Source organism: Lepidothrix coronata, unplaced genomic scaffold (assembly GCF_001604755.1).
Source record: "Lepidothrix coronata isolate B3197 unplaced genomic scaffold, Lepidothrix_coronata-1.0 Scaffold58, whole genome shotgun sequence".
Classification (NCBI taxonomy): Eukaryota; Metazoa; Chordata; class Aves; order Passeriformes; family Pipridae; genus Lepidothrix; species Lepidothrix coronata.
Window position 1 is genome coordinate 1,101,256 of NW_016690238.1, and position 13,463 is coordinate 1,114,718.

At 51.2% G+C, this 13,463-nt stretch overlaps 1 long non-coding RNA gene across 9 annotated transcripts in view; it reads left to right on the forward strand.

The window, feature by feature from the left end:
- Nucleotides 1-9,119: 9,119 nt before the first annotated feature.
- LOC108498400 overlaps nt 9,120-13,463 on the forward strand; it is a 27,820-nt gene continuing 23,476 nt past the window's right edge. For 7 of the 9 annotated variants that reach the window (XR_001875159.1, XR_001875167.1, XR_001875164.1 and 4 more), the window contains exons 1-3: nt 9,120-10,205; nt 12,594-12,679; nt 12,781-12,863. This is a non-coding gene — a long non-coding RNA (uncharacterized LOC108498400). Of the gene's footprint in view, nt 10,206-12,025; nt 12,127-12,593; nt 12,680-12,780; nt 12,864-13,463 lie in introns of those variants that run through there. The other 2 variants (XR_001875161.1, XR_001875163.1) reach the window with 2 other exon arrangements.

Below are 13,463 nucleotides of genomic sequence, written 5' to 3' on the forward strand. Positions count from 1 at the left end.
GGTTGGAGGGACCTAAAAGACTATCTTGTTCCACCCCCTTCCATGGGCAGGGACACCTTCCACTATCCCAGGTCGCTCCAATCCCCATCCAACCTGGCCTTGGACGCTTCCAAGGGATGGGGAAGCCACAGCTTCTCTGGGCAACTGTGGGTAAGCTGTGAGCTCCAAGCCTACAACCTTCCACCTCTGGATAGAGGGAATCTTGTTTAGCTAAACCAGAATGGAGTGGAATGGGGGAAAATTTAGCTAATTGGGTTGTGCAAGCTGTCTGGGAAACACCATGGGATTCTGCAGAGAGACAGGCAGGTGCAGAGAGGCTTCCTAGAGCTCACACCTGCACGAGGAAGCAGTGAGGTGTGACAGGAACAGATCTGGGGAGTGAAACGTTTGGTGCTGGTCCACTGTGTGTGTTCTGGGGGGAATTCCTTGGGTTAGGTCTGGTCTGGCCCCGTGTCTTGGAGCATTCAGTAGCAGCTGGGTGTGTTGTGTGGGTCTCTGGAGCTCATCTCATGGCTGAAAGGAATCCAGTTCTGCAGCCTGGATGTGATTGCAGTAGAGGGAAGGTCAGGAGAGTCACCCCAAGGGGCTCCAGACTGAACCAAACACCGACACAGGCACAGAGGGGTCAGGGAGCTGGCCAGAGCAGCCTCTCAGCGCTGCAAACAGCAGGTGAAAGTTAATCTGAGCATGCACAGCCTGGTGTATTGTTTTGATAACACATTCACTCTGAAATGCTGTTGTTCCAGGGAAGCAATACTATGCAGTCAGGAAGTTGCTTGTTCCATGATTAGCATCGCTGCAGCTCCCGAGGGAAGGGATGGCACTGTCTGGGCAGACTTGGAACCTGCTGAGAGCACTTGCACCTGGTACTCCACCCAGGATCCAGTCTGCAAGTGGAAAAGTTGCCACTGATGACTTGGAATTTAGGAGCCAAGAGCTGCTGTGCTGTGTGGGACCGCGTCGAGTGAGGGCGGTGAGGAGTGGAGTTCACCCAGCAGCTGTTTCACGAGTGCCCAGCTTGGCTTGGCAGGGAGGTGAACAGGTAAGATCAGCTCCTTCAGTTTATTCTCTTCAATACATTCATTTTTCATCCAGGAAATACACCCCTTGTATCCCACTGCCCGAGTCCGTGAGTTCCCTGCATATCCAAGCAGCAGATGAATTGTGACAGTTCATCTTCCAAAAGCCAAGGGAGAGGTGGAAAAGGGACCCCTGTGTGTCGGGGCGATGATTGATCCCTGCTTATTTTTGCTCAGATGCCAGGCCGGGGTTTGAAATAGAAAAGCAGGATCCTGTTTTGTGGAGTAACTTTCGGAGGGGGCCCTGAAGGAGGAATGTAAGACAGGGCTGAAGAGATCAGACAGGAACCAGGAGAACAAAAGGCGGCACTGTTGGAGATGTGGGAGTTGGTGCTGGATGAAGCGGGGCCTCCCGCTGTTCGCGGCTCTCGGCTGCCGGGGCCAGGCTGGCATCCCTGAGCAGGGGGAAATGCAGGGAAGAGCTAATCTATCCAAACAGAAGGACAGACTTAGCTTGAGAAGATGAGCATGCTGAGCTGGTTTCTGCTCTGTTACACCCTGAAACCTCGCTGATATCCGTGCAGCTCCCCAGCCGGAACTCGGAGCAGACGGGGGTTCTTTATGCATTTTCTCCAGAGCCAGACTGGTGAGGATTTGGTGAGGACTGGAGAAACTGATACTGAGATTTTCAGCTCGGCAGGAGGGAATCTGTGTTTGCTTAATTTGGGAAGAGACAGTCATATAACTTACAGTAAGTGAGGCTTAGGCAGAAATATCCCCCGAGCATCGAGCATCGGGCAGAGTTCGAGGCAGCCAGGAAAAATCTTTCAGGAGTGCCCGAGCCGTTCCACAGCACTTCCTCCATTCCTTCAGGTACAAAGAGATGCCTGCTCCAAACAATCTGTGCAAGGACTAGACTCCAGTCTAGCAATCCAGGGATTCCTACAGCCACACGTAGTCTAACCAACCACTTGTATCATTTTTCCGGAAGGTGAGTTAAAGAGCACCTTCTGGAAAACACCAAACCCCATCATTTCACTTGGCTCCCTGGCAGACTCTTCCAGTGCTGCTCAGCCTGCACAGCTGTTTCTGTCAGGTTTTTGCTTCAAGGTTAAATGTGCAATCATTGTTCCCCAAAGCCCTCTCCAGCAATTGCCATCCCCCGTATCAGTGCCTGTAGCAGTGACCAGATCCTGCCTCAGTCACATCCTGGACAAGCCAACAGCCTTGGGCTCCTTCAGGAGCCACAGGACAGCCTCCATTCCCCAGCTTTGCAGAGCTGCTCCTGTGTTTTCTCTTTCTCCATGAAGGAAAGAACTCAGCCTGAATGTGGCCTTCCAGCAGGTTGTTGGAGCTGTGTGCCAGAAGGGATCATCCATTGTCCCTTCTAAACACCCAGGGATCAGAGTCCCCCCTTTGTGGCAGCTTTAGGGCTACAGCAGATCCCTGTGATGTTTTCCAAGTTCTTTTCCAAACAATTCCTTTCTGAGGCAGCATCCTGTGAGTGTAACCTGCATTTCTGGTTTCAGATGTCTTACCTTGCATTTGACTTTTTAAATCATGTTTCACTGGCATGTGGCCAAGTCTCAGTCATGTCAGATCCCAGTGTATTGATAGTCCAGTCCTTCTTCTTGTTCCCCTCCCACCAATCTTGTTGGCATCTGCAAACCTCCCCACAACAAGGATTTATACAGAGTCATTTAGATCATTGATAAAAATATTGAAGAGAACGGTACTGAGAGTTTCTCTCTCCTTTTATCCCAGGCATTTTTACCCAGTGTAATATTGCTGTATGTTTATTGAGTTGTGGCTATTGGAACATCCAGTAAATATGCCTTTGAAGAACAGCCAGTTTCCAGGAATGCTTTCCACCTTAAATATATATTCCCAGCCCATAATGCTGGCAACTGAGGTTAAGGTTTGGGAAGCCAGAGGTGTTAAATGCATAGGTGTGTGTGTGTCACTGCTGGTGCCAGGTGTTTGCACAAGTGTAACCGGGTCATGCCCTGTGGGGTGGAGGCAGCTCATTGGTTTTTGGATCAGGAACTAACTCCTTGGCCTCCCAAGGTCCAGCAGAAGGGTTTCCCATGTGGATTGCAGCAGTTTCTGGGCTGAAGGTGGTGTTGTTTCAGAAGAGCTCCTGTTCCTGGCTTTAGGAGGTGCCTGGGAGCTGATCTGGGCTGCAGCTCACCACAGTCGTGGACCTTTGCCTCATGCCATCGTGTGACAGCCAGGCTGGACACTGTCCTTGTGGGGGTGCCCACCTCAAAAACTCTTAATGCACATTTGGGATGTTTCTTTTCAGTTGCCAACCTGGCACTGAACCCAGCAGGGAGCAGGGCTGCTCTGATTGCCATGCAGTGAGGTGGATCTGCAGGCTTATCCAGAGCCAGTCCAGGTGTGCACAGGTCAGTGCATTCCCAGCACAGCAGTGCAGGCACCAGTGGGGCAGGAAGATTGCCACAAACGATACCTTTGCCACCAACAACCCTTTTTATGGGTTGTTTAGGACCTCTAAAGGGTGCAGCCCAGGAGCTCATTTAGATCACAGGTTATGAGGTTACAAACCCAGGGAATTGTTTATAAATATCCCCTTCACCCTCCAAATCCCAGGCTTTGGGAAGTGTGGGTGTTGTAGGATCTGGCTTCACACTGGCAGAGGTTTAGGTGGGATATGGGGAAGAAGTTCTTGGTTGTGAGGGTGGTGAGGCCCTGGCACAGGTTGCCCAGAGAAGCTGTGGCTGCCCCATCCCTGGAGGTGTCCAAGGCCAGGTTGGATGGGACTCGGAGCAACCTGGGCTAGTGGAAGGTGTCTCTGCCCATGGCAGGGGGTGGAACAAGATGAGCTTAAGGTCCTTTCCAACCCAAACCAGTCTGAGATTCTGGGATTCTATGATTTTGTGGTTCTAGGATTCTGTGATCTGCCCCTTTTGCAGCGCTTCCCAAGAGGAGAGGTGTCGCTGTTGGTGGTCAGGACAAGGACAGCTCTTGTGCCAGCAGCTGTGTAGCAAATCTCTATGCAGAAATGCATCCCAAAATCTCAGATCTGGCCAAATATCCCCAGGCTGGTACAGCAGAGCGCGAAGGAAGTGGTTGATATTCAGAACTTGGTCTTTAGCTGCACAGGAGCTGAAAGCATGGGCACGTCTGTGCCTCTGGGAGAGAGGCCCGGGAAGCAGGGCAGCCTTTGGCACAGGAACAGGAGCTCCCTCGTGCAGAGCTGGAGGCAGAACAGTCATTATGAGCAGGAGGTGACTTGGCCTTCACGGAGACACAGGAGCTGCTCTGGTTTGCAGAGCCTGGGCCTCGAGTCCTGATCTCACGGTGGGGTTGGCTGGGGAGCTTGGCACTGCCAGTGGGAAAAGGCCATGCAAAATAAACAAAAGAGAGTCCCTTTGACAGGAATCAAGGAATTCTGACTCTACACAATATCATCCAACTGCTTCATTTCGGGGCTATTGCTCATGGCTTACAGGCAGGAGGAAATTAGGGAAGGCAGCTCCTGCTACACTCAGCTCAGTGTGGCCTGGGAAAGCCTTGGGCAGCCTATCCCCCATCCCTGTCTGCTTTTCATTATTGTTTTTATAGCCAGAAATAAGAGCTTTATTGGCTTTATTCATCTCCTGTCAGATGCCCAATCAACATCTGGCAACGCAGCAATTCCCAGAAAGTGCTGACCTAGTGAGAGCCAGCGGAGCAGGAGGTGCAGAGGAAGGTCTCCATCCCCCTTCCCATCCCTGACTGCCCTTTTAATTATCTTCCCAGCCAAAGTGGGATGTGTACCCTCACCTCACCCTTGCTGTCTGCCTGGAGTTCAGAACACCAGGCTTGTGGGAGGGATTTCCTGGGCTTGGAAGGCACCTGAGGAAACATCAGTATGGAAACAGGGGCAGGAGGAACTGCAGGAGCCAGGGCATCCTAAAAACTGCTCCCGGGCTGGAGCCAGCCCATGAATGGGGAAGAGACTGGACAAAGGGATCAGAAAGGAGCTGATCCATTGCTTTGTGCAGGGCCTGGCCAGTGTCAGAGGGATGCACATGGCAGGGCAGAGGAGCTCAGCTCTCCCTTCTCCCCTTTGCCTTTGTTTGCATTTGCACAGGACTCAGAACTTAGACATGAAAATACAGGGATTTTTGATAGTTTCCTGCAAGTCAGAGGATTTTAAGATCCAGCAGAAGATTGACTAGAGAGGGACCCATTTTTTTTACTTCAGTGCACATTGAACTCATAATAAAATCGGGTGTAACAAGCCAGAGGCAATTTCTGTTCCATTCAGAGATTAGCACGAGTTGTGGCTGCTCCAGCAGGTCCAGCAGGTTCCCTGTCAGATCCCTGGGCTCCCACACTGGATCTCTTGAGCCCCCTTTTCCCACATGGTCCCACCCTGACTGCTCCCGTGGGTGTGGGTGGCTTGGTTTGTGCTCAGCTGTGGTACCTGCCCTTCCACATCTTGGCTTTCCTTTGCTCCCCTTCTCCTACATTCCAGCTCCAGCCAGTTGGTCAGGGCAGTTCCTCCCCCTTCTCTGCCAGGATCTTCTCCCCACATTTTGGTCTGGTTTTGCTGCCCACCTCCAGGGGAAGTTCCCTCCTGTTCCTGTGGCAATCCTGTCCCTCTGGTCGCTCTCCTGTCCTGTTCCAGCTGCTGCCCAGCTCTGTGAGTGCTCTCCTGCCCACAGATCCTCTGTGGGCTCTTTGGCCCCTCTGTGAGCCCTTCCCAAGCCTCCACACTGAGACACCATCTAACCAAGGCCACTTTGTGGCTTCTGCTGGTTTTGTCACCTTGTGCCTGAGGAGCCTTCGGAGTAGAGCAGGCTCCCCCTTCCTCCTGCCCAGAAGTGGAGCTTCTGGGGGAGATGTAGCCAGGGCAGATAGTCTTTGGCACTCCATTGGAAAAGCTGTACCCCAGCATGGTCTTGGCTATTCCCCTGGGAGTAGCAAACCCTGCCACGAAACAAGGATTCAGACCCTTGTAGCCCAACACGACGCCGGGTGCTGGGAGACTGGTCCCATCCTGCCCATTTTTGGGATGTGCAGGCACCCCAGAGCTGGGTGTCATTGCTTGTTCTGTGCTCCAGACCCGCAGTGAGAGGTACAGCTCTCTTAGAGAAAGGGTCCCCCTGAACTGCCTCATCAGCTGCCCACTCATGTGAGCAAATGCCACCAGTGCGAGCCGAGGCACCGCAATCCAGCCCATAATGCTCCTTTAAAGACATTTCAGCAGCTCAATTAAGTTTCCACTTGTGTGTTTTCTTTCTCCCCGCTTTGCTTTCATGGTCATTTAAAACAAATAAAGTGAGCAGAACACGGCAGCGTGATAACCACCCTTTAATTCCCTTCCCACGGGTCTCCCGATTATTTGGTGATTCAGCGGCAGCGGGGGGAACATTTACAGAGGGGAAGGCGGGAGCTTCCCACAGGGACACAGCTCGCAGCCCAGGGCCCCCGAGCCTCAGGGAGGAAGTACGTGCCTCGGGTTTTCCCCCTGAGCCCCGTGGATGCGGTGAATGCCGTGCAGAGCCCGGGCCCTGCAAGAGCAGCGTCCCCGCTCTCAGTGCCCTCGTTGTTCTCGCATTGTGCGCTGGGGACGGGACCCGTGCTCAGGATGTATTTCACGCTTCTGTGCAAACACAATATGAGATGAAGAATTCATACCCTTGCACAAGGAGACCAGAGTGTATTTTCTCATAATAAGGAAAAGCAGCCAGATCAGAGCCTGCCAATTCCTGCCCCGTGCTCCCGCCTTCCCTTGGAACTTCAAACAAGCCTGTGCTTTTACACTGGCGCAGAGAAGTGTATTACGTTTTTTTAAAACCCAACACAAATCCTTTTGGATCTTTTTTTACATTATTTTCCCCACCTCTGTCTTGGTAAGTGACTTTTCCAGCCCTCCCCCACTTGGTCTGCTGGGTCTGAGTGGAGGTAAAGGAGAATTCCATGTGTTTTGTGTGTGTGAACAATTAATGGTGGTACGGTGTCTTGCTGGAAGAGGATGTAAAACACACCCCAGGAGGGGAAAAGTAACCAGCCTGCTGAACACTCGGGAGCTTTTCCTGTCCTGTAGGCAAACACCGTGTGGGGGTTGGTTTGCTTATTCATCAGCTGCAGTAAATAACGGGCCTCACCTTGAGCTCTCCTTCAGCCACTTCTCCTCCCCAGCCCCCTGGCTGGCAAGGAAAGGGAATATTTACTGTCCTTTGGGTGACAGACTGGGGGTTTATAGCTGTTCACATTTTAGCTTTTGTTTCCTCCCTAAAAAGCTCTGTTTTGTTCTCTGTGGCTTTGTCTTCCCCAGCACCTGAAGCCTCTTCTGGAGTGTCCAGCCTGACACGGAGACTGAGCCCTGACCGTGTACTGAGCCCGTCATTCCCACATCCCAGCCAGGCACTGTGCATGGAGGTGCTGCTCTGGGCAGGGCACAGGATGCACCTGAGTCACTTCAGACATTTATAATCTGATCTCTGAGAGCAGCACTGTCAGCAGCTTTTCCTCCCCCTCGTGCAGTACCCGGAGACGTGTTCCCATCCCTGGGCACTTTGGAAGTCCCAACAAGCCACGAGTGGTCAAGACCTGCCAAAGCCTGTTGATCCAGACACTGGATTCCTAAAACCTTTGCTTTCCCAACACCTTCATGAAGTGTCCTGAATTAAGGTGATTCAGGGAGCACATTTCCAGACTGTCAGAGAGCTGCATCCATCACTCCCCTGAACACGCACCAGATTGTTAATGCTCCAGGCCAAATACCACGTCTTTTTTAATGCCTACCAAATGCAGTGTGTGCTGCTGCTTTATATTTATAATAATTATTACAGGAACGGCAGTACCCACATTCCTATAGGCTGAAAGTGGCCAGGAACAGACAAAAAAAATGATTCATTGTTCCAATTAATGCTGGAGCTTGCACCGGTGATTAATTAGCCTGGCGATAGTGCCATGCAAAAGATCAGGGTGAGAATTAATAGGGAGACACGTGCTGACTTTTAAGAGGGTTCCACCAGTGTTTGGTGCCCTTCCTTGGGCTGCCTCAGCCCGTTAATTAGAGGCACCGGCGCGGGCTCGCTCCGCACCGACAGACCCAACGGCCGGCGGGGCGGAATATTTATATGACAGTGTGCAGCAGAAAACTTCAGGACTAAATTCCCATCCAGGTCTCTAAATATAATTTTGAAATGTCAGAGACGCTGGGAAGAACGGCGGCGCCGCACGAGGTTGCTGTTAGGGAGAGGCAATAGTGTGCCAGATTTATACTGGGCTGAACAGGCAGGTGACTTTTCAGCTCTTGTGTTTCAGGGAGCCTGAAGCGCTCTGATGGACCAGTTCCACCCAGTGGGAGGCAGAGAATCCAGCGGGAACACGTGCTGCAGCCTCGTGCACCTCACTTGGATGGGTGAGATGGAGCAGGGGCAGCTCCCGAGAGCCTGCGAGTCCCCACGAGGCACAAACCACTCTGAAGCACCAGCCTTTGAAGGTGAGCCCTCTTGGCAAAGTTTCTCCTCCAGGTTTTATCCATCACTCCTTCTGCTGCCTCATTATCTTTCCCTTCTGCATATTGGTCCTCCCACCACCCCAATTCATTTTGCTATTGACTGGTTTGTAGGGATGGGGTGTAGCCAGTCCTGCCCCGGCTGAGCCCGAATCGCTGACGGGGCCGATCACTCTGATCACACATCAATCTGAGAGCACAGGCAAAGTTCCATCCTGCTGAATTAATTGTTAGGAGCTGCAACCCCAATGTCTTTGTAAATAAAATATTTTAATCTCATGGGGCCTGCCTGGAGAGAGGGGAATAAATACATCAATATGTAAATGGATCCACAAGAGGAGGATGAACTGGGACTTTGCAAAACTGATAAAGCATCTTAGGAGACGTGTTGTCACTGCACTTCGTGCATATTCTGATGAAGCAGACAGAGAGGCTGGATCTGAGCCTGGGTTGGGGGGAGGAGGAGGAAGGGAGGGAGGGAGTAGTGTGGGCACCAACACACCGTGACTGAAATTCTTGTATGGATTGATTTGACTCAAATGTATTCCGAGGCTCGTCTAATTGCTCCTTTAGTCTCAAGCTTTGATTTTCCTGTTGTTTTCACGTCCCTGTTGCTGAGTCTTTCCTGCATTTCAAGCAGCCTGGTTGGGGCAGACCAAGCTGCCCCTCTGTGTGACCAGGAGTCAGTACCTGTCCTTGCCGAGCCCTTCCACAGAGCCTCTGCAGCAAAGTGGGCACAAAGAGTGAAGGACAGTGAAGGTCAGCCTTTTGCTCGATCCGTGTTTTCTCTGTGTAACAGCCTTGGGGGTTCTTTTGGAAAACAAAGCCTGAAGCTTTTGGGACAGCTCGTTCATGATGGGCCCGTGCTGGTGTGACCCCCATGGGAGATCTGAGGGAGCTGAGGGAGAGCACTCTAACAAAACATGAGCAGGAGAAGGTGCAGTGAGCAATTTGCTCGCGTGCATCCTGCAGGATCCTGCCTGGCTCTCCCTCACCTCTCCTGCCCTGTGCCCTGTGCTGTTATCCCCTTCCCAGGAATCGCCGCTCTCCGGCATCGCTGCCACATCCCACGGCACGAGTGGGAACACAGAGGCTCTGCTCCCAAACAGCGGCTCTCCTGCGCCGTGTCAGGCAAGAGCAAACCTGTCACCCACCTCGGGCACCCGGGCGCGTCTCCAGTGATTTCCAGGGCGAGGCGAGCAGGAGAACCCTCCCACCGCGCTGCCCGGGGCGCTGCCTCCCTGTCCGCGGGCTCAGCTCCAGCCCTTGTTTTGCAGCGCGCACGTGGAATTTTATCACCTTCAACAATGGAATCTGTCACCTTCAAGCTGCCTTATTGTAATCTGGGGATTTGTGCCCCGGCCCTGTAACAGGGGCTGGGCTCCTGCCACAGAGCACCGCGTCCCTCCCTTTGCCATTGCTAACGCCTGTGGGCCGGCGGCGGGAACTTTAGGGACATATTTGGGCTTGTTTCCTCACCGGGATCAGATCCTTAATTGATCTGTCTTCTTTCCTTTCTCTCTCTTTGCCTCCTTCTGTCTCACGTGCATCTCAATCCCCGTCTTCTGATCTGCTTCACCACCCCCTCCGGCTCGGAGAATAAATCCCATCAGACCTGCGGTACAGCCAGGACGCAGGAGGGGATCTGGCATTTTAAAGAAGCATAAGTACGTGTTTTAAACGATGGCACCTTCATGTTGCATCAGGTATAAAAGCACAGGTGTTTGAGTCATTGGCTGGTGGATCTTCTCTGTGAGAAAGCGATTTGATAGTAAAGGGAGTGGTGCCTCCTCAGCAGACGGGGCTTGGATGTCACAGCCCTTCAAGTGGGCTGTTGTGGGAGCCTCTTTGTGGGCAGTTTGGGAACCTGGGTAATAAATTAAGTTTGATTAATCTGCTTTAATGATCTGCTAAGATCAGAATACTTGCTGCATTTCTCTAGCTCCCATTGTAGCTGCATTTTTGCTTTAGGGGCTGAGCAGTTCCCTCTGAAATGCAGTTATGTGCATTTGCATATGCATTTGTATGGGCTAATTATAAACTCACCGTCAGCGCTGTGATCCTGCACAGCAAAAGGGTTGTCCCCGCTTGGAAACGTCTGCTTTGGTGCAGAAATCAGAGGGGTTTTTTTTGTCAAATCATTTGGCCACATCTTTGGGGCTTAGATTTTCAGTGAATAATCAATATCCGCAACAAAAGATTTAAACAAAAAAAAAAGGTGTTCATTGAAGTTTCTCCGCAGGAAAAGATCGATAACATGTATTATTAAATATAAAGAGACTTATGTCTCGAGTTCCATCACACCACAGCTTATAATAACCCTTCAGAAGCTCGAAGCAGGGCTTTTTTTCATTAAACAAAACGTTGTGTTCCCCTGCTGCCTTCGTTCCAGCAGCATATTGGAAGGTGCCTGTGCCCATCAGCTCTGGCCTGGAGGGCTGTGCTCACCCCTGCCCGTCGATGCTGTGGGTTATTTAATAAAAATGGAAATATTTATTTCCAAAGTGGATGTGTAAGGGGTGTCAGCATGTGAACAGTGGCAGGGAAGCACATCTTCTGGGTGGCAGTTTTAAACGTCTGCCTCCTGAGCATCTAAGCAGGACATGGGGACTTGGAGAGGGCCCTGGTGACTAGGGGTGCAGTTGGTGATGGTGCAGCTCATCCCCAAGTCTCCCGCATTCAGTGGTCCCAACCCTGACCTGTCCCCTCTCTCCGTGCACTTGGACATTTTAGGGCATGATAGTGGTCTCTGGGACTGGGAATACAAGGATTTCCAGCACCACTGGCGAGGAGCTGGGGCAAACCCCTCATTGCTCTGCGTCCCTCTGTCGTTGGTTGTTCCAGGAGTGGGACTCGCTCCGAGGCAGCCAGGAAGGCTTGGAATAAAGAAATGCTTCAGTCCTGTTTTCATTCCCCATGGTCAGGTTCCAATATCCAAATTGGGATTACCAGAGTGAAATGCAGTTGAGTTTTGCCTCTGCTGACCTTCAGCAGCAGCTGTTCCAGCCCTGGGTCCTTGGAGAGCTCTGGGGATGCACCTCTGTGTGATGTGTCAGGCTGATATTCCTGCCTCCAGCCTGTCCTGAGCCAGGACTGACATACCCAACTGCAGAGGTTTTGTGACAAGCCCGTGGAAACCTTTTCTCCAGCACATACAGATTTGTTTTGCAGGGCAAAAATAAGCAGCAATGCAAATATCATTCTCTGTTTTGTTTCCCCTGTCTTTTTTCCCCCTTTGCTTCGGGAAAGCAGGAAGAGGCGAGGAAGGATTGACACCCAATCCCGCCGAGGGCCTTTGCTGAGGTGCCTGCTGGGAGCACTCCCTGGGTGTTTCTCTCTAGGCAGGAGCTCTTTTCATTTTCTCGCTGCCTCGCAAGTCGCACTGAGGTGCCTGGAGGAGGATTTGCTGCTTGCTTATGAAATCCATTCTCCCTCGAGGATCTGCTCTTTCCAGCTTGATAAACTTCTAATTCTTGCTGTCTAATAACACCGAGGGACTGTGTTTTGTGCCTCGATGAGGATTTTGTGATTGATGTTCATCGGCGCTTGCAGGAGACCAGTAACCTCATTTCATTTTTGACAGAACATCGGGACAAGAGCTCTGGCTCCTTCCCCCTTCTTGGTCAGGTATAAATGAAAGAGAAAGTGAAGTGGATCTCATCTGTCCAGATCTACTCTCTCACCGTGTTGCTCAACTGCTGACACTGTGTCTGCCCCACGTGGCTCATGGGCACGTGGTCAGAGGACACGCTCGGCTTATTTCTGCTATCGCTGTGTTATCTTGTTTTTATTCTTGGTTCTCTGCACTGTCTGGGATGTTTGGAAGGAGCTGCTGTAACTTGGCGTGGGAGTAGATGGCTTAAATATTACCTCACAGAGTCCATGTGAATTTAGAGTAGATAAGGATTGGACCCCAAATGGCTTTTTTAACCCATTCCTGTATTTTCTAGTTATTTCCCTCTGTTCTTTCTGATCTATTTCCATCAGATATGAGATGTTTTATGCTTAGACCAACTTAATCTGTGATACCTGAACAGTTTCTACATGGCCAGTAGAGAGATCTTGCACTTATGCACATGCATGTCCACACACAGGTACCCCCTCTGATGAAGGGCTTGTCAACATAAGAAATCCCAGAGGAAAAATGCCCACAATGAGGAATTCACAGAAAATACATCAGGTACTATTAACCAAGGTAGCCAGGTGATATCATTCACCAAACTGTGACACTCTTCTCATAGAGTAAATATAATTTCCCTTTAAAAATCCCTTTTCTTTTAGAGCACCTGTACTGAGAGGGAGAAGGTGGAGGAGCCTGTGTGCATACCCTGCTTCCCCTGCTGTTACACAGATTCTAAACACAGGTTTGGTTATTCCTACTATATGTTTATTTTTCCTCTCCGCTTTCTTCCTTTGAAGTACCTGCTTGTGTTCTCAATGAAGAACAGCTGAGAGATCAGGAAAATGGCTTAAGCATTCAGTGGGCTGGAAGCTGTTTGGATTTCAAACAGTGCCTGGGAGAGCTCTGCACAGTGCCTTGCTGCACAACCCTCCTTCTGTCACCGGCCGAGGTTGCCGTCCTTTGTTCCCTCCCTGTAACTCTCCAGAGCCTTCAAGGGAGGGAAAAGAAGGATGAAGGAGGTGACTTTAATTTCTCTTTTTTAAATCCCCCAAGTCCTTCTTTAAAAAGCCACAGCACAGCCCTTATGGGCCATCTGCCTTTTTTTCTCTTGTGCTCCTTGGCTTTGTTTGTTCCTTGTTTCCCCTCTGTGCCCCTTTGCAAACCTCGGATCCTCGGGAGCCAGGAGCAGGACCCAAGTGCCACCTGAAGCTGCAGCTCCCCCTCTACAATCTGCCAAGGAGGAACTGCCCACAGGACACTCCAGCACAGCCTCTGGAGTTTCTAAAGCCATTTTTGTTCAGAAATTCCTGTTGTTGTTGTTCCTGCTGACCTCAGCGGGCTG